The sequence below is a fragment of the Capra hircus genome, chromosome 13 (assembly GCF_001704415.2).
Source record: "Capra hircus breed San Clemente chromosome 13, ASM170441v1, whole genome shotgun sequence".
In the NCBI taxonomy this organism is placed as follows: domain Eukaryota; kingdom Metazoa; phylum Chordata; class Mammalia; order Artiodactyla; family Bovidae; genus Capra; species Capra hircus.
Genome location: NC_030820.1, coordinates 30,598,936 through 30,611,946, shown reverse-complemented (window position 1 = coordinate 30,611,946; position 13,011 = coordinate 30,598,936). Strand labels below are relative to the sequence as shown.

At 43.5% G+C, this 13,011-nt stretch overlaps 1 protein-coding gene across 1 annotated transcript in view; it reads left to right on the top strand.

The window, feature by feature from the left end:
* RSU1 (Ras suppressor protein 1) overlaps positions 1-13,011 on the top strand; it is a 200,648-nt gene that overhangs the window by 641 nt on the left and 186,996 nt on the right. The gene's annotated exons all lie outside the window — the stretch shown is intronic.

Below are 13,011 nucleotides of genomic sequence, written 5' to 3'. Positions count from 1 at the left end.
CTAGGGCTTAGCTCAGAAAGCTTACAGATTTGTTCTCTCAGCTGGAAAACGGGCACGAGAGCCGGGTTAAGAATCACACGGACTTGTAGCTGCTGGATCTCATCATTTGTCCATGCTGATTGATGGTTTTTGGGTGGATTTTCCACAGTTTACTAAATAGCCACTTGGTGTTTTTTTTTTTTTTTTCAATAATTTTTGTTGGAGCATAGCTTATTTATAATGTGCTGGTTTCTGTGTACAGCAAAGTGATTCAGTTATACAGATACGTACACCCACCCTTTTTTAGATTCTGTTCCCGTATAAGTCATTATAGAGTACTAAATAGAGTTCTCTGTGCTGTACAGTAGGTCCTTACTAGTTGTCTTATACATAGTAGTGAGTATATATGTCAAACCCAATTTCCCAGTTTTCCTCCCCTTCCCCTTGGGGACGTTTTCTACATCTGTGACTCCGTTTTGTAAATAGGTTCATTTGTATTATTTTTTTTTTTTAGATTTCCCATAAAATTGATATCACATGATATTTGTCTTTCTCTGTTTGACTTCACTCAGTGTCTATCAATGGTTCACCACAAATCACATTATTTCATTCTCTTTCATGGCAGAGTAGTATTCCATTGTATGTATGTATCACATCTTTAGCCATTCATTTGTCAGTGGACATTTAGGTTGCTTCCATGTCCTGGCTATTATACACAGTGCTGAACATTGTATCCTTTTGAAACATGTTTTTCTCCAGTTATAAGCCCAGGAGCGGGATTGCTGGATCACATGGTAGCTCAATTTTTAGCTTTTTTGCAAGGACCCTCCATACTGTTCTCTGTAGAGCCTCTGTCAATTTACATTCCCACTAGCAGTGTAGGCGGGTTCCCTTTTCTCTACACCCTCTCCAGCATTTATTGTTTGTTTGTAGACATTTTGATGCTGGCCATTCTGATCAGTGTGAGGCGATACCTCATTGTAGTTTTGGTTTGCAATTCTCTAATAATTAGTGATATTGGGCATCTTTTCATGTCACTTGGTTTTTTAATGGGAAATTATTTCTGGATCATTTTCCATTCTTTTTTTCCACATGAAAGTTACATGATAAGTAAGTTAAACATTTCTTGACTCATTATCTTGTTCCGTTTTTTTCTTCTGACTTCGTTCAGGCTTTTGTTTCTTCTTCCTGTCCTATTGTGCTGTCTTCCTTACGTTCCCTCTCACCTCCACTTTCGCTGCCCTTGTACTGCCCTTAAGTTTCTATTTTGTATTGGAGTATAGCCGATTAATAATGTTGTGATAGTTTCAGGTGGACAGGGAAGGAACTCAATGATACATTTACATGTATCCATTCTCCCCCCAATTCCCCTCCCATCCAGGCTGCCACATAACATTGAGCAGAGTTCCCTGTGCTACACAGTAGGTCCTTTTTGGTTACCCATTTTAAATATAGCAGAGTATGCAGGCCAATCTCAGACTCCCTAACTATCTCTTTCCCCATCCTTCCCCCTAACTGCCCCTGTACTTTAAACACTGTATTGCTTTCAGTGTTGTTTTCCTGTAACAGGCATCTTATTGCAACTCTCTCCTTTAAACCAGGGATTGCAATCTCAGATGCCTTCAGGTTTGTGCCTTGGACAGAGATCAGGGTTGGTGTCATTGATATATCTCTATAGAAGGCCAGGGAATGGAAAACTGTAGGTGATTTGCATTCAGTAGTCCTTTGGAAGACACCTGCCAGGAAGGTTAGCATCTCAGCCTCCTGTAATGTGTTGACTTCTCAGTGGTGGTGGCTTCTTGGTGGCAGCAACAGAGCAGCGGTCTCAGGTACTGAACTGATTGATGGTTGGGAACATCGATGTTTCCCCTCACTGGCCCTGCCCTGCAGGGTCACAGCGGTCATTGGGCACACGGCAGCGTCAGAAAAAGATGCTGAGGCGCAAGCAGGAGGCCTGGCTCAGCTGTGCCCTTGGCCCCACAGCTCTCTGCTCCTCAGGATGTCTCTCTCATGGGCTTGAAAAAAGGTTGCTCTCACCAGAGGAACTTTGTACTCCTCAGCTTTGAAGAGGGCTCTTTATGTTATATTTGTAAGTCAGGAGAGTGGCGGAGCTATTCCAGTTCAGTTGTTTTATCTCTTTGAAGCCTTGGCTTGTATTGAAGAAGAAAAGATAGCCACTTGCTTCCTGAAAAAGCTGCTTCCGGTGTAATATTAGGTGCTGAAAAGCAAGGTCATTCTTAACATTTTCCCGGAGAAGTTACTTCAGGAAGAGCAAGAGTGCTTCTTGGGGAGTTGAGTGGCAGTGAATTTGGACACTTCGCCTCCATCCTCTGGAGTGGGCTAGACCTAAGAAGTGACTGCTTTCTGCAAAAAAACTCCCTGACTTCTGGAGTCTGGAGGGTCCCAGGATGCCTTCAGGACCCCACCCTCCACTGGGGCTCAGTGGTCAGTATTGTACAGAATGTCTATTCCATGTACTTTAATATCTTAGATATTAAAATATTTGGCATGATCACGTTAGCTGTACTATAAGGATTCCCGTAGTCTTTTGCTTATAAAATTTTGACTGTAATCATGAGGTTTTACTTATTATTTTTTTGAATTTATTTTGCCCGTTCAGCTTGTGGGACCTTACTTACCCGACCAGGGATTAAACCCAGGCACAGCTGTGAAAATGCCAGGTCCTAACCGCTGAACTGCAGGGGAGGTCGCCAAGGTTTTATGTGCTAGTTACAAGATTGAACCCAGGGAACAGCTTATTTCCATGGACAGAGAATGGTTATTGTATCTCAAGCTTTCCCTTCATTATCTTTTTTAGTTATTATTTTTATTTATTTGTTTTTGCCATACTGTGTGGCATATGGGATCTTAGTTTCCGAGCTGATCCATGCCCTTCTCTTGAAGTGCAGAGTCTTAGCCGCTGGACCACCAGGGAAGTCCTCTCTTTGTTATCTTTACTTTTAGTTTCTCTAAGAGCAGGAATTAAGCTTTGAATCTAAGAGTGGCTGTTGTGTACTTATTCTAAGCATAGGAAATCGGCTTTGTTGCTGCTTAGAAAGTTGCCTTATAAACGCAGCACTTTCCTTGCACCAAGGCAGTAAGTTGCCTTTCAAAGATGCAACTTTGGAGTTGAGGTACCAAAAGCTTTCTGATAAGAAAACTTCCTAGGCTGGAGACAGACATCAGCCAGGTTTTAGAGTTTTCTGTCAGTCCAGCTGGGTTCTGGGGATGGTCAGATCTGACCCTGAGAGGCAGACATGGTCCAGTGCTTACAAGTCGGGCCTTGGAGCCGAATAGACTGGGTTCAGATTGTCCATCTTATTACCGTGTTAGAGAAACGACTTAACCTTTCTGAGCCTCGAGTGCCTCATCATTAGATGGAAACATAAGTACAGGTGGCGCTGGTGGTAAAGAACCTACCTGCCAGAGCAGGAGATGTAAGAGCTAAGGGTTCGATCCCTAGGTCAGAAGACCGCCTGGAGGAGGGCATGGCAGCCACTCCAGTATTCTTGCCTGGGGAATCCCCATGGACAGAGGAGCCTGGGGGGCTATAGTTTATAGGGTCGCAAAGAGTCGCACACGACTGAAGGGACTTAGCACAGTATAGCCCAGGTACCCACTTGGCACTGGTTTAGACCTGCGTGCATGGCTTCATGTCAAGTGCTTAGCACCGAGCCCAGTACTGAGTACACAGTTACTATTAACTGTTCATACGAATGTCCAGAGAGAGTGTGTAAGCCTCAGATATAACCAGTCCCAGCACAGTCGATGGTCTGAACCAAGAATAGCCTGGTTAGGTAGACAAGGTAAGACATCTGTGTGTGTTATGTGTTGATGTTTTCTGTGCAGCTTAATGGAATCTGGTGTGTTTTAGCCCTTTGGGTGGGGTTTTCAGGGATTTCCATATGCTGTTTCTCTGAAATGATCCCTCATTTTCCTTCTTTTATTTTTTAAACCTTTTATTTTTATGGCCACACCACACAGCATGTGGGATCTTAGTTGCCTGACCAGGGATTGAACCTTCAACCTCTGCAGTGGAAGTACGGAGTCTTAACTACCAGGGGAGTCCCTCATTTTATTTCTTTTCCTTTTTTTTTTTTTTTCTTCATGGTATGTAATCACACACGTTCTCCTTAAAGCTTCCAGGAGGAATGGTATAATTTTGTACTTTTTATTAAAGAGATTTCATGAGGAAACTCTCTCCCATGCAGCAACTCTTCACCTGGATGATAAAGTTACTCTTGAAGGGCTCTGTAATCAGCTTCCTGGAAGTCTCAGGAGCCAGACAGACGGTTTTTCATTTCTTTTAAGACTTTTGTGACTTTTTAATCTCTTCACATTTATTGCATTCTGGGTGTCAGACTTTTATCAGGTTTTTTTTTTTTTTCCACCCCAGCTAGGACTTAAATATCTCTCAGATAAATTTTAAAAGAAGAAATTCAACCACCTGTGAGGGAATTGTTTTTCTAAAGGAGTCTACAAAAGAATCAACAGATGTAATCCTGGCTTGGTTATCTGGAGGAGTTGTTAACCCAGGAATGTGGTGCCTGTTGGGGATTTTCATCGTGATAGGACTGTTTAAAATTTATTTATTTTTTACTTTTACATTTTGTCTGAGACATTGGCATACAGGATCTTAGTTCCCTAACTTGGGATTGAACCTCTGCCCCCAGCCGTGGAAGCATGCAGTCCTAACCCCTGCACTACCGGGGAATTCTATTATTAGTATTTAAAAATGTGTTTTATCTATGATGGTGTAAAAACTGCAAAACAGCATCTCTTTAGTTTCTGAGATTCTCGGTGGTGGCCTCGCCCAGCTAGTCTTGCTGTCACAAATCCCGGGAAAGGTGAGGTGGGCCCACAGAGTGTGACAAGTCAGCAGCGAAATAGGTGACCACACATGGCAAGTTCAGGGCCACAGACACTGAAGGAGTCGCTGAGGGGACAGCAGGGCGTTTCACAGGATTTTGATTGTGATGGGCTTGGGTCTGTTGAGCATAAGAGGTAGATATCAAAACCATTGGCAGGTTTTCAGTTAATAATTAAAATATTATTTGCCATCCAGTATTGAGTGTATTTTTTTTCATGATGGACAGTATGTAAATCGAGTCTCTCTGGGACTTTCTTCCTTACTGATGCTCTAAATTATCCAGTGATGAATTAATACATGCTCTTCTAAGAAAACTATAGGCTGTTTAATAGATCAGAAGTAGATTGTCATCGTAAGAAACCACAACGTCCACTGCTTTGCGTTTTTGCTGCTGCTGCTAAGTCGCTTCAGTCGTGTCCGATTCTTAGCGACCCCATGGACTGTGGCCAACCAGGCTCCTCCATCCATGGGATTTTCCAGGCAAGAGTACTGGAGTGGGGTGCCATTGATTGTGAAAACCAGTGCTAGAATTGACAAGAATAGTACTTGAAAACCAGACTCCATCTCTCCCTTCCCTAAATGTACACGAGCCTGGTTTAAAGAGAACCTAGTCTAAATATAATAAGATCCACTATCATAGAGCAGAAGCTAGAGATGATATTTTTACATTGCATAAAGGTCTGTTGCTTCTTTGAATAACAAGTCTGCACAGGTTGGTTTGTTTGTTTCAGCCAAAGAGCATAAAAATGTTGCAAGAGCAGTCCATGTAGAGCACGTGCGTGGCCAGTAGGGGGCAGTGCCAAGCCTCTGCATTTTGCTCCAGGTTGCTCAGAAGACTAAATACAGCCTCTCCTGCCCCAGTGTCCACTGGCACCTGGACACTCGGTTCCTCCCTCCTCATCACGTCTCTTTCTTCAGGTCAGGAGATCCCTTCGTTTATGTCACTTGATCTGTGAAGCTCATGCTTTGAGAAACCTCCAGGCAGTTTGTTATGAACTGTCTGGCCCAGAGCATTGTCGATGCTGGCTTGTGCACTGCCTTGTGGACCTGGAGTCTCCTCTGACAGCACAGAGTCTTCTGGACAGAGAGCTGCTGATCAGTCAGCATGTTTCCCAGTGAAAGATGGGGGCGAAATGGAATTTGCCGGGTCCCCTTCGGGCAGATTTCATCAGTGTGTGATGCTAAGCAGTGTAAAACAGTGTTTTGGATTTGAGGCGTCAATAAAGCTCAAAAGATAAATGATAGCATAACATCGTCTGCTTTATTAGTCTGCTGGGGCCACCATAGGGATACTTTGGCCACCTGATGCGAAGAGCCGGCTCACTGGAAAAGACCCTGATGCTGGGAAAGACTGAAGGCAGGAGGAGGAGGGGATGACAGAGGATGAGATTGTTGGATGGCATCACTGACTCAATGGACATGAGTTTGAGCAAACTCCGGGAACTAGTGAAGGACAGGGAAGCCCAGTGTGCTGTAGTCCATGGGGTCACAGAGAGCTGAACATGACTGAACAGCAGCAACAGGCCTGCCTTGTAGCACACTGCAGACTAAGGGTCTTCAGCAACAGACGGTGACTGTTAGTTTTGGAGGCCAGAAGTCTCAGGTGGTAGTGTCGGCAGGGTTGGTTTCTTCTGAGGCCTTTCTCCTTTGCAGACAGCTACCTTCAGTCTGTGGCCTCTGCTGACATGGGCTCCTGGACCCTCTCTGTGTCCACTTCCTGTGCCCGAGACGATGCCATTCAACTTGGATTATGGCCTACCTTAGTGGCTTCGTTACTTCATCACGCTTTGAAAGTTCTGACTCCAAATACAGTCTCAGGGTCAGGGCTTCACCAGAGGACTTTGAAGGGCCACCATCAGCCCACCACATCTGCATCAGAGGTTCTGAGTGGTGCACACGTGAGTGCTTCTCACATCAGCCTCTGGTGCGGATGGTGATCGTCAGTGTTTCACACACGAGCAGACAGAAGGTTGAGAAAATCCCAGCCTCACACGTTACACACACCTGGGTGTGTCTAACAGCTGTGTTCTGCAGTCTTGTGCCGTGTGGCTCAGGCCTTAAGGAATGATGGCTTCCAGGGTTAAGCTGGACTGGCGGGGCTTACCTCATGCCAAGTCAGTTTCAGAATTCTTTAAAAACACTGTCCTAGGGACTGTATTGGTGTAAGAGCAGACATGTAGACCAGTGTAATAGGAGAGTCCAGAAATAGATTGTGGCATTAAGAAACAAAAAGCATCAAGAGAGAGGGGATATATGTGTACTTAAAGCTGAGTCACTTGTTGTATAGCAGAAACACAACATTGTAAGGCAGTTAGTTATCCTCCAATTAAAAAAGCAAACACTGTGTTAGGCCAAGAAAATGCATCATTCTTGCAACCCTCCAGCTTGCAGGACTCGAACTGTCGAAGAAAACAGTAGAAGCAACTTCGTCCCTGTCTGGTCAGGGTTAATTCTGAACCTCCTAGTTTCTTAAGGCTTTTGTGAAAAGCTGTTATTCTTGATTGCATTTAACAGTCACATATGAGTTGGTTTTTTTTTTTTTTTTTACTATGTGCTAATTCATTTTTTCTGTCTTCATATATCACAGTAGAATAAACCTGGGTTGCATGAAATAGTAACTGTAGTTGCAGTTTACCTGTTATTCATCAAGAGCCTTTTCACTTAATATGTTTCTGTGCGTATGCATTAACGGTGCCTCCAGACTCAGAACAGTTCTTAAGCGTAAAATGGGCTAATGAGAGGCACACCTCAGATCAGGTAGTGAATTGGAGGGGGTCTTGGACGCTTGGTTTTTCAGAGCATAGTGCAGAAATAGGCAGAAATCTTCAGGCTTTGTAAAAGATGCCTATGCAGCCTATTATGTATTCTTCAAGTTGTACACTCTTTACTAGAAGGATAAAAATAATAGGTAACTGAAGCTATATACATGAGTGTATTAATCCATACACGCGCATACTGCTTACCACATGCCGGGCATTGTGTGCAGCTCTGCATAGAGATTATTTCTTTTTTAAATATTATTTGGCTTTGGTGAGTCTTTGTTGGACACACAGGATCTTTGATCTTAGTTGCAGCATGTGGGATCTCATTCCCTGACTAGGGATCATACCCAGGCCGCCTGCACGGGGAGAGAAGTCTTCGTCACTGGATCACCAGGAGGTCCCTGGATTATTTCTCTTAAACCCCACAGCTCCATTAGGATTGTTGTCATCATCGACATTGTCCTCACTATCCAGTTTGCAGCTGAGGGCCCAGAGATTTCCAGAGCTTCAGCACACTAAGAAGTGTTTGAGTATTAGTACACTAATAAGTAGTAGACTTGAAGCCAGGCAGTCAGACTTCCGAAGCTGTGCTGTAGCTCATGCTTTCTGCCTCTCTGATGTCACGAACATTTTCGAGAGTCAGGTGCACATACAAAGATGAAACCACTAATTCCGCAAGCGTCCACTGAGTTCCTGCTGGCTCCGGAAGCCGCCTCCCTGACCTGTATGGGCTGCTGATTCCGTATCCATCGAGGAATGTATTCAGGGATCTGACCTTCCCATGCTCCAGCAGACTGGGCTCAGGAAACAGCAGTCTTCTTTCTCCCAAGACACACATTGTTTTTTAAAAAGCTCCACTTCAAATGCCTTAATCAGAGTGTTCCTGTAGGTAACTGCACACGTGACCGTACAGCGTGACAGATCTTCAAACCAAGAGACTGAAGGCGATCGGCACCTCCTGAATCTTGAGAGTCAAGACGGTCCTGACTCTTGACAGCGTAGATTTCTTTTGCCAGTTGATTGGCATCACTCAGAGGAAGGAGAGCTTACAGTGCGATCTCTGCTCTTTGGTTCTCATGCTCGGCATCTTGTTCACGAGGTTCATTTGTGTCATGACGCTGGTTAACAGATCCGGGGTGTGACAGCCTCAGTTCCCGCCTCTGTTCTGCTGCTGCTGGCTCCCAGGCTAGGGCTGGCACCAGTACTGCTGCTGTGGCCGTGTCAGCACATGGGTTCCTTTCTGTTGGTCACAGGTTAGGGCTGGGGTTTCTGGGTCCTCGGGTGTGCCCTTGGATACTCTTTAAAATGTAAGCAAGGGTCCCAAATATGGGGGGAATATTTGAAACATAAATGACTGGCAAAGGCTTAATAACATTCCTTTTTTATTGGAGTGTAATTGCTTTATAATGTTGTGTTGGTTTTTCAGAAGTGAATCAGCCATATTTGTACATATATATATATATATATATATATATATATCCCATCCCACCCCTCTAGGTCACCCACAGAGCACCAAGCTGAGTCCCCTGCGGCATATAGGAGCTTCCCACCAGCTATCTGTTTTACACATGGTAGTGTATTATATGTCAATGCCACTCTCTCAATTCATCCCACCATCTCCTTCCCCACCCCTGTGTCTGCTATATAAAAATTAAAATACTTAAAGACTTTGTACTGGTGGGTCCAGTTCAAATACGACACTACAAGGCCTTTACTGAACTTCTTCAATGCTGTGTGTCTACTTTTCTTCCACTCTGAGAATTCTGATTCTCAAGGATGCTAATGATATTAGACTATCTCACAGTTAGTACCTTTTTGGTACCTTACACACAATTGGGCAATTACACACAATTAACAATGCTGATACTGCCACCAAGATACTGCTGGAAACAGTTGTTTCGTGCATATTCTCTCCCCATTCTTCTCCTTTTTTTAAAAAATAAAAACAACCATACTTCATTTTTTACAACAGTTTTCCCTGTTTTTAAACCTCCACAGTTTCCCCTGTTGTTAAAATCTGGCATTGGAGTGGTACTTTTGTTACAGTTGGTGAAGCAGCATTGATTTATTATTAACTAAAATTTGCAGTTTACATTGTTGTCTGCTCTCTGCGTTGTAACACGTGATGGCTTTAAAAAATTTATTAGAGTATAGTTGCTTTACAATGTGGTGTTTCTGCTGTACAGCAAATGAATCATCTGTATGGCCCAGCAATCCTATTCCTGGGGATGTGCCTGGAGAAAACATAGTCCAAAAGAGACATGCCCCCCGGTGTTCACTGCAGCACTGCTTACGATACCCAGGACACGGAAGCAACCTAAGTGTCCATCAGCAGAGGATTAGATAAAGATGTGGTACATATATGCAGTGGAATATTCAGCCATAAAAAGAATGAAATCGTGCCATTTGCAGGGATGTGGGTGGACCTAGAGATGGAGTGAAATAAGCCAGAAAGAGAGAAGCAAACATCGTTTATTACTGCATGTGTGTGGAATCTAGAATAATTGAACAAATGAACCTATTTGCAAAGCAGAAACACAGACGTTCAGTGCCTTTTCACAGATTCATAGTGTCCTATGGAGTAGTTCCACTGCCCTGAATACCCTTTGTGGTTCTACCCCCCCCCCCCACCCCCCGGCCTCTTCCTGCTTACCTGACACTGAACCCCAGGCAATCACTGAAATTTTATGTCTCTATAGTTTTGCATTTTCTAGAATGTGACATAGTTGAAGCCGTGTAGTACGTAACCTTTAAAGAAAGGCTTCTTTGACTTAGTCATGTTCGTTTCAGGTTCTTCTGTGCCTTGGCTTGGCTTGCTAGCTTGTATGTTTTTAGTATTGACTACAGTTCGGTTGTCTGGACGCACCACGCCTTGTTTGTCCTCTCACCTATTGAAGGTCATCTTGGTTGCTTTCCAGTTTTGTCTGAGAAAAGCTGCTATAAACATGCATGTGCAGATTTTCGTGTGAACGTGGTTCTTTGGCTCCTTTGGGTAAACGTGAAGGAGCACAACTGCTGGGTTGTATGGTAAGAACATGCTTGGTGTCCTAAGAAACCAACACACGGACTTCCAAGGAGCTGAGCCATTTCACACATACGTCCCCCAACCATGAATAAGAGTTCCTGTTGCTCCACATCCTTCTCAATATTTGGTGTTTTCAGTGTTCTTTATTTGGCCATCCTAATAGACTTGTAGCAGTATCTTGAAAGGTTGTTGCTGAACCACGAAAGACGCTGGGATTCTTGGCCTCCGAAAGAGAAGAACTTAATCCGGGGCCAGAGACGAGGCTTGATCACTCGGAGCTTTTGTGTAATAAAGTTTTATTTGAAGTGTAAAAGAGATAGAGAAAGCTTCTGACACAGACATCAGAAGGGGGATGGAGAGTGCCCCCCCTCTAGTGTTAGCAAGGGAGTTATATACTTTTTAATTAGTCATTACAGTGAATGAAAAGGATGTCTCAAAAGTTTGTGAAAATTTTACCAGACCCACTCCCACGATTTACATTTCAGGATAACAAGATGAGAATTTTAACAGTAGAAAGATCCTACCAGACCCACTCCCACAATTTACATGCTAAGATATCAGGATTAGTCAGAAGGTTTTCAGGAGGTGAAGACTGTCCCCCAGCAGGATACATTGTTGTTGTGTAATCCCTGGTACAGAGTTTAAACTGAGTTGTGTAACTGACTAAGACTAGAGAATGTAGAGGAAAAAAAATTTGTCCTTTTCTCCTTGAGAACTCCAGATCCTTGTCTCCACTTCGAGCGCCCCAGACCCCTTTCTCCTTGGGGACCCTGCACTTCTTACCAGTCCGCCTAGGAGTTGACTCTCTCAGTCTCATTGTTTTAGTGGGCCGTTCTCTCATGGCAGGTGGTGGGGAAAACCTTTTCATATATTTGCTTGCCGTCTGTTCATCTTCTTTGTGGTATCTATTAAGATCTTTGGCCTTTTTTTTTTTTTTTTTAAGTGAAGTCTATTTTGTGTAGGTTTTCTTTTCTGTTATGCTTTACATTATTATTTTTTATTGAAATGTAGTTGATGTACAATAGTTGTTTCAGGTGTAGTGTTTTGTGACTTGATACTTGCATAGAGTATGAATCGTGGCCCATTTTTTCATTGGGTTGTTTGCTTTCTTATTGTTTAAAATTTCTTGATGTATTTTACAAAGACGTCCTGTATCAGATACGTGTTTTGCAAAAACTTTTGTCTCAGTCTGTGGCTCTCCTTTCCATTTTATTAACATTGTCTTTTACAAAGGAGAAGTGTTTTTAATGAATTCCCAGCCAGTTAACACACCTTTTTTTCTTTCCTGATAATGCTTTAAGTGTTATATCTAAGACATTATTTCCAGGTCAAGGACTGCCTCGATTTTCCCTCTAGGACTTTATGCTTTTACATTTTACATTTAAGAGAGTGAACCACTCTGAGTTAATATTTCTCGAAGTTAAAAGTTTTGTGTCTAGGTTCTTTCTTCTCTTTTTCTTCTTATATAGATGTCAAGTTCCAGCACCATTGGTTGAAGACATTTTCCTTTTCCCATTGAATTGCCTTTGCTCCCTTGTCAGAGACCAGTTGGTTTTATCTGTGTGAGTCTACTTCCTGGTTCTGTAATGTTTCATTGGTCTGTTTTCTCACCCATTGTTGGCTGTGGCTATATACAGTAAGTTTTGTGTTGGGACGTGACAATTTTCTGAGTTTTTCTTTTTCAGTATTTTATTGGCTACTTGGAGCCTTTTGCCTTTCCATATCACTTTTAGGATTAGTTTGCTGAGATTCATAAAATAAATGCGCTGTGATTTTCCTTGGGGTTGGTTGCACTGACTCTTTAGATCAAGTTAGAAAGAATTGATTCGCTAGGGTGGTTCCAGTCCTCCTGTCACAGGTCTGGCTGCCCTGGCTACCAGCCTCCAGAAGTCATCTCATTAACATAACAAAGCTTCCTTGCTCTGTCACTTAGGAAATTCCACAGGCCAAGTACCTGGTACCGGTACTGGTTCATGGTCTGAGGATTGGGGACCCCTGGCTTAAAGAATTTAAAAAGTGTTTTCTCCTTCACAGCGCAGCTTAGGATGAGTATGCCTCTCTGCTCCTGGTAGCCTTCAAGGATCTCCACTTCCTTCTGTTCCTTTCTCTGTGCCACACAGGGTGATGTCTGCATCTGCTGGCTCAGAGCTGGGCAGCCAGCACTCAGAGGGCTTAGCAAACCTCCTGCCCTGCGGGTCTTGGTCTGGAAGGGACATGTGTCCCTGTCACTCAGGCTCCCTTGGTAAGAACCCACCGCCCAGGAATTTGTGTCTTTCATGCTCATCATGCTCATCAGATACAGCCCTCGGTTCAGTATCTCTAATCATTTTGAATGTCTGAAACATGTACTCTGGTAGATTGCTCAGGAGCACTCA